This window comes from Halictus rubicundus, chromosome 14, assembly GCF_050948215.1.
Source record: "Halictus rubicundus isolate RS-2024b chromosome 14, iyHalRubi1_principal, whole genome shotgun sequence".
In the NCBI taxonomy this organism is placed as follows: domain Eukaryota; kingdom Metazoa; phylum Arthropoda; class Insecta; order Hymenoptera; family Halictidae; genus Halictus; species Halictus rubicundus.
In genome coordinates, this window is record NC_135162.1 from 8,547,714 (window position 1) to 8,554,244 (window position 6,531).

Genomic DNA, 6,531 nt, shown 5'->3' on the forward strand with positions numbered 1-6,531 from the left:
GGTGAGATACACGAGCTTCCGCGGTCCCTCACGGGATGTACTCCGTTGTGGGGATGATTCCGCGACATGTATCATCGAGCTCTTGGCGACGTATATAGAGAACTCGCTGTAGCAACGAGTCGGGGAAAGAAATTTTGTGATTTCGTTATTCTGCTTCTTTGAGGAGCTTCTGTATTCTTGCCATTTGGAAGCGCGCGTTGGGAAAATGTTGAACGGTTAAGCTATTTTGCGATAATTGTAATTTTGTCCAGATCACTCTCGAACGACGTCACATCTCCCGACGCGAAGACCTTTTGTTTAATCTTGTACAACTTTAAATACACGTTATGTTAAACATTAAATACTCGGAGAGGGTTATGGCACTTTTTTGACCCTGCGGAGGTTGCGGCCGAATGTCTTGTAACCACGGTCCTTTTTCTCGGTTGACTATACTGTTCTAGAAATATTATGTTATCGAAAGACTCGGAGAATGTTTAATTATCCGCGATCTCGCGGCGAGGTAATTATGTGTGCGTTTAGGTCCGCGGTCTCCGCAGGGTTAAACTGTTCGCACTGCGGTGAATAGGCGCGTGAAATCTGTATCGCGGCGAGAATTATTGTAAAAACGATGTAAATAAAATTTTACGAACCACGGTTGTCGCACGTGCTGGCTTTAATTAACCCGTTCGCACGGGTCGTTGCAGCGTTTGTCGTTAGAGTATCGTTTCAAGGAGAACCTCCTCGCGTTCTTCAGCCGCGTCTTCGGGTTCGCGTCTCGCGGGACTGCATAATAAAATTCAGCACGCTTACTATTGTAACTAGATTATTGTAAGGTGATTCAACTGAAATAATATAAGACCACACAACACACCACTGCAGTGAAAAGATCATTAGATTAGAATTTCAATTAAGTTTCAGTCCTCAGCCTGTTGACCGGTCAATTATTCGAACAACAAATAAAATTGAACAAACAACCGATCTCGTTTCTCCCCCGATCAATATGTCAAAAATTCATTTTTAGGTCGAACGAAATGGCGGATATTTGACAGAACTTTCGGTTTTCTGGAAAGATCAAATTCTTGACGAATTAAATATTAACCGATAGCCCAGTTTGATAGCGACGAATGAAAACGGCTTCTACAACTTTCTAACTGTTCCTGTTTTTGAGCTGGTCACCGACTTATGTAACTACGCCCGACGAACGACCTTTCGAATTATTTCCTCGCCGGCAAAAAAAGAAAAATGTTAGAGAAGGTAACGAGACCGCTTGAATTGTATCAATAGCTGTTCCGGAACTACGGCCGCTGGAATTTTCGTTACGAAATTTTAATGGCGACCTTCACGGCTGTCCGACAGAAAGGATACTAAATCAAATGCGTGAACCTTACGACAATGCTGGGTCCTCACAATGGAACGCAAATGAAGAATGAACCTGTACAATTGCGTGATACCAACAGTCGTTCGCTGTAACATTTCCCACAGATATTTAACAATTAAATATATTCTTTTATTCCCTCAAGACGCAAGGTAAGCTGCACGTACGCTCTCTTGGAGAACGATCTACCAGTGTGCAGCCCCCTATGCAGGCAACCACGGTTGCACTCGTGCACGGAGGACAGTGCAAGTGGGAAATGCAGGGAGTTGCATACAGGCGTGTTACCAACCACAGGCAAGTTTGCGAGACTGACTAAAAAATATTAAAATTTAATTAAAAACTCGAATTTCTGTTGACTCGCCAAAGATTCGAAAGCGGACGTACAATTTTTCCACGTGCATCTATTCTTCTGTATAAACTTGTCCATGTGTCTCTTAAGGTAACAAGTCGCTGTCAAACTGGCATACTCGGCGCGCAAATGGTACATGTCTCCTTTCAAGGAGTCGAACATGATATTGAAGCTAATAACCGCTTGACACATATTCGTACAAATTAATAGCGTAGACGCAACTGTGTAATTACTATTGCTCAAGCTGCCTCCTCGAGTGTCTGCGACACGATTTATGCTTCTCCGGCTCTCCTAACGCACGCGACGCCTCGCGCATCGTGCGCGAGATCGGCAGGCAAAAAGTTACATAATCCGGTTCAAGCAGGCCGGAGGACAGTGCGTATCCTGTTCTTTTCTTTCGAACGGTATCCTCCGCGCCGTTTACAAAATATTACGGACAGCAGCGCCTTCCTGAACCGCAAAATGGTGAGAGTCGCGCGAGCGCGCGCAAAAGAATAGAATTTGCGCACGGCTCTTTCACATGGCGAACAAGCTCAAAAGCGAACATCCATTTAATCTCGAGAGATCTCGGCCGCCGAAATTCTTATTGTTCCCAGGCACGACCCTTTGTTGCCACTTCGCAAGTTCTGCGCCGCGGCGAGGACGCTTCCTTCGGTGTCGTCACGACCACCTATTCTTCGGCCGCTTGAATTATATTTCGGTTTAGCTGAGCATAACAGATACACTACGCGAAATCCTGACGAAATCGCGAACACATTATATCCGCGGCTTTCGGCGAACCCACCGAAACGGGCAGTGAACACAATGGACGAATTCAACGATCTGATTCATCTCGAAACCCAGCCGTAAAATCGTGTAATAAAAAATACAGGTTCTGTGTCTGAAGATTTTAATTCGACCTTGGGACGACGTCTCAAGGTCACTCGAAGGTCAAACAAACAGGTCCATGGCATTAATTGGAAACATTTCTCCGTTCCATCCATATATTTTTTTTTCTTTAAATTGTTCATTGTGAAACGCGTTCCGCCTAACGGTCAATTAATTGCTAATGCAGTTGGGTGTACTGCGATTTTATTTTTATTCTTCCTCGTACGCTCGCAATGCGAGGAACATCGTAAAGTAGCCACGATTTCTTTGCGTTCGACGAACAATGGTTCCACCCAGAAATCAGTATGAAAATGGTGTTAAAGATTACAAAAGGAATGAGAAATAAATTGTGTTGGCAACGCGCCAAAGCGCAAGGGATCGCGTCATAGTGCACCTGTGTTCGGACTGTTCGAGACAGGCAGCATGTACGTTGACCTTCTTCGGTGGGGCACAAGGCTGCCGCCATCACGTTTGCGGCGCAGGTGTAATGTTATATGAAGAAGAGTCGCTTGCATAATCCGGTATAATATAATCCACGCGTGTTCAGAGTCGCTGACTTCGGGCCCGTAGAAAGCTGTGATTGTCGAAAGGATCTCAATGCTCTTCCGCGTTCCTTGCGATTGTTCATTTTTTTCGCGCCATAGGGCGCGGTCAAACGTCGATGCAGATCAGGGGGTTCTAACATGTGGCCTCCCCCACTCTTGGAGTTTTTTCGTTATGTAGTAGTGCGGCGAACTTCGTCCCTGTTCCCGTGCCGCTACTGCCGCCCAGTGTCGCCAGATCAAGACTTGTTCCCCCACTACAAGTTCCCCTTATACCGCGCAATTTCCCCACTTTAACTTCCCCTTATAATGCGTTTATCTCCCATTGTAAGTTCCCCTTATAATGCGTTTATCCCCCACTCTAAGTTCCCCTTCTACCGCGCTGTTCCCCCACTCTAGGTTCCCCTTCTACCGCGCTGTTCCCCCACTCTAGGTTCCCCTTCTACCGCGCAATTCCTACACTCTAAGTTCCCCTTATACTATGTTTATCCCCCACTCCAAGTTTCCCTTCTATCGCGCTATTCCCCCACTCTAAGTTCCCCTTCTACCGTGCTATTCCCTCGCCCTAATTTCCCCTTCTACCGCGCAATTCCCCCGCTCTAGTTTCCCCCTCTATCACGCTATTCCCTCACTCTAGGTTCCCCTTCTACCGCGCAATTCCCACACTCTAAGTTCCCCTCATACTATGTTTATCCCCCACTCCAAGTTTCCCTTCTGTCGCGCTATTCCCCCACTCTAGGTTCCCCTTCTACCGCGCCATTCCCCCACTCTAATTTCCCCTTCTACTGCACTATTCCCCCACTCTAATTTCCCCTTCTACTGCACTATCCCCCCACTCTAATTTCCCCTTCCACCGCGCCATTTATATATAAGAACAATAAAGGGTTAAGAGGACCCTCCGTCCAACGATTCGGAATGCGATGACAAAATCTGTTCGCCATTGTTGTGATAGGGGAAACAGTTCGACAATGTTTGTCATCGTCTAATCGAGTCACGCAAAATGTGCCGACAGGTTTCGACATTGCAGCCTATAGTTGCAGAGCCTGCCTACTTTACCGGAATTTATCGTCATCGCTGAAACCGTCGATCGGTTGATGCAAGCTTCCATGACCCAACTTACTTGGCTCCGGAGAAGCGATCGGAAAGGCGTTTGAAATTTCACGTTCCCGTTATCGACCGATCAACGGCGGATTGATTTATATAAGAAAAAATACAGATCGAAAGTGAAACTTTATCCAACAAATGCTAATACGAGCCGATTTATCTTACGGATATTGTTCCTTACGATGTGAAAACAGCAAGTGTATCGAGTAGAATTTCACTTTTCTTGTGTAGCCTATGCTGTATAACACTTTTTTCTGTCCGACTAAAAACAAGCCTGTGAATGGCGAGGGCAGCCGTGTTGCAAAGAACAATGCAAATGAACCCGGTCTGTTCATCCATCCGTTTCGTTCCTCCTCCATTGATGATGCTGGGAGTGCGTCTCGGTCGTTGTCTCCTTCTCGCGGCAATGAAAGTAGGTAAGTGCATTTTCTTCCGAGAAACCTGCTCCGCGATCGGGCATAAATCATGACCGATAAAGCAGGTTGTTCGCGTTACAGATTTCGCGTTGCGGGTTTTACGTCGCGCTGATATCATCAACTGATAAGAACCGATCCCCAGCTCGTTTTCCACGTTTCCAAGACAATCGAGCACGCTCCTGAATTTCCCGAATTATTTTCAGTGTTTTCTCTATATATGTCGCCAAGACCTGGATGATAAATGTCGCGAAATTATCCCCACCACCGCGGGGTATACCCCGTGAGGGGTCTCGAGGAGTGTAAACAACACGGCTCGGGTACGTCTCCTGGACGATACATGACATTGGCAAGACCCGTGTTGTTGACATATATCGAGTATTCACTGTGATTGTTCCCGCCAATTATTTCGTAGTTGGGAGTTCCGAGAGACGTCCGTCACTTTTACCTCGCGTAATTTTATTTTGAACTTGCAAACTTCGGCGTTGAATTAGATCGCAAAAGTACACTTTCTAAACACAATGCTCTACCGTTATTATCGATGGTGGGATAGTCGAACCCGACGTTTCGGAATTCGATAAATCTGTACGCGTATATTGTTGCACACACCCACAAATCTTGAAAGGGAAAGTCCATCTTCTTATTTTCTCTTTTTGACTGTGTAGACTGTTGCTTTTCCTTATAATTGCTTTTCAGTCTGGAATCCGAAGATTTATGGAATTTCGAATCTCATGCTAATTATATTGTTTGGGCGCGCGTTAGCTGCGTTCCTAATGATCTTCGCAATATTATATGTAAATTCATCCATTCGAATGGACTTGCTCGACTTACATGATTATCGAAGTTGCAATTAGAAACTGGGTGCACACTGCTTTTGCGCAGTGAATGAACTTGAATTTTCAGACAAAGACGTCTGTGTTTTTCTGTTCGTCCGCGTTTGGTACTGCACCGCGAGCGTGCGAACGAAGTTTCTACTTTAAATTTAACACACTCCGTCGAACAATGGCTTGAAACTAAATAATTAGCGACATTGTGTTTAACCCTCCGTGTGCTGTGCCATTCGTGACCCGTTTTGGGAACACGCTCGAGCGACCGTCAATACGTACAATTTTTGCTCCGATATAAGCTTTTTATTCCCCCCCACCCAAAAATCGCTATAGTATAGTCAAATCATGTATAGTATAGTAAAGTCAAACCGCATGGGCACCCTCGTCAGAAATATGACGAGAGCTGGTCCCGAGCCTTGTATCGAGAGAACTGTAGTGAAATATATCGGCGTGGGTCAAAAATGACCCCGCCATAGGCGTAGAGCTCGCAGGAGTCCGAGGGCTAAAAGAAGCCTACCAATTTCTTTCTTTTTTTTTTAATTTAATATGTTTGTAAAATATAAATTTGATCGTCGATTTGTTCGTTGCCTTTTAATGTTAAGCCGTAGGCAAGAATTTCTCAGTTTTGCAAGACCGATCAATCATTTTTTCGTACATCGTTACGTCTCGGATTCGAGTTAATCGAGTTAGCGAAAGTCTGAACCGGCCTTTCCGTAATTGAAAGACTACGCACGTTCCGTATGCGGCAACGTCAATTACGGCGACTCTCCCAAATTAAGATGCAGCATTTTCAAGGTGCTTTAGATACCGTCGACGATCGCTTCCCGCGATATCACTGTTACTTTCTTCTAATATACCAGTGGATTCACGGCGAGAACATTCCTCGCGGTTAAAACCCAATGAATTAGACATCGGAGCCACTCAACGAACCATCAAGCTTCCTATTTTCTAATAAACCTACCGACGTTCTGCTCACATTTCCAAGTAAATAGATACGGATGACATTATCCTTCCATTTAATCGTCATTCTATCTACACTCAAACGACAATTTCGCGCTTCGCCAATTAGCTGACA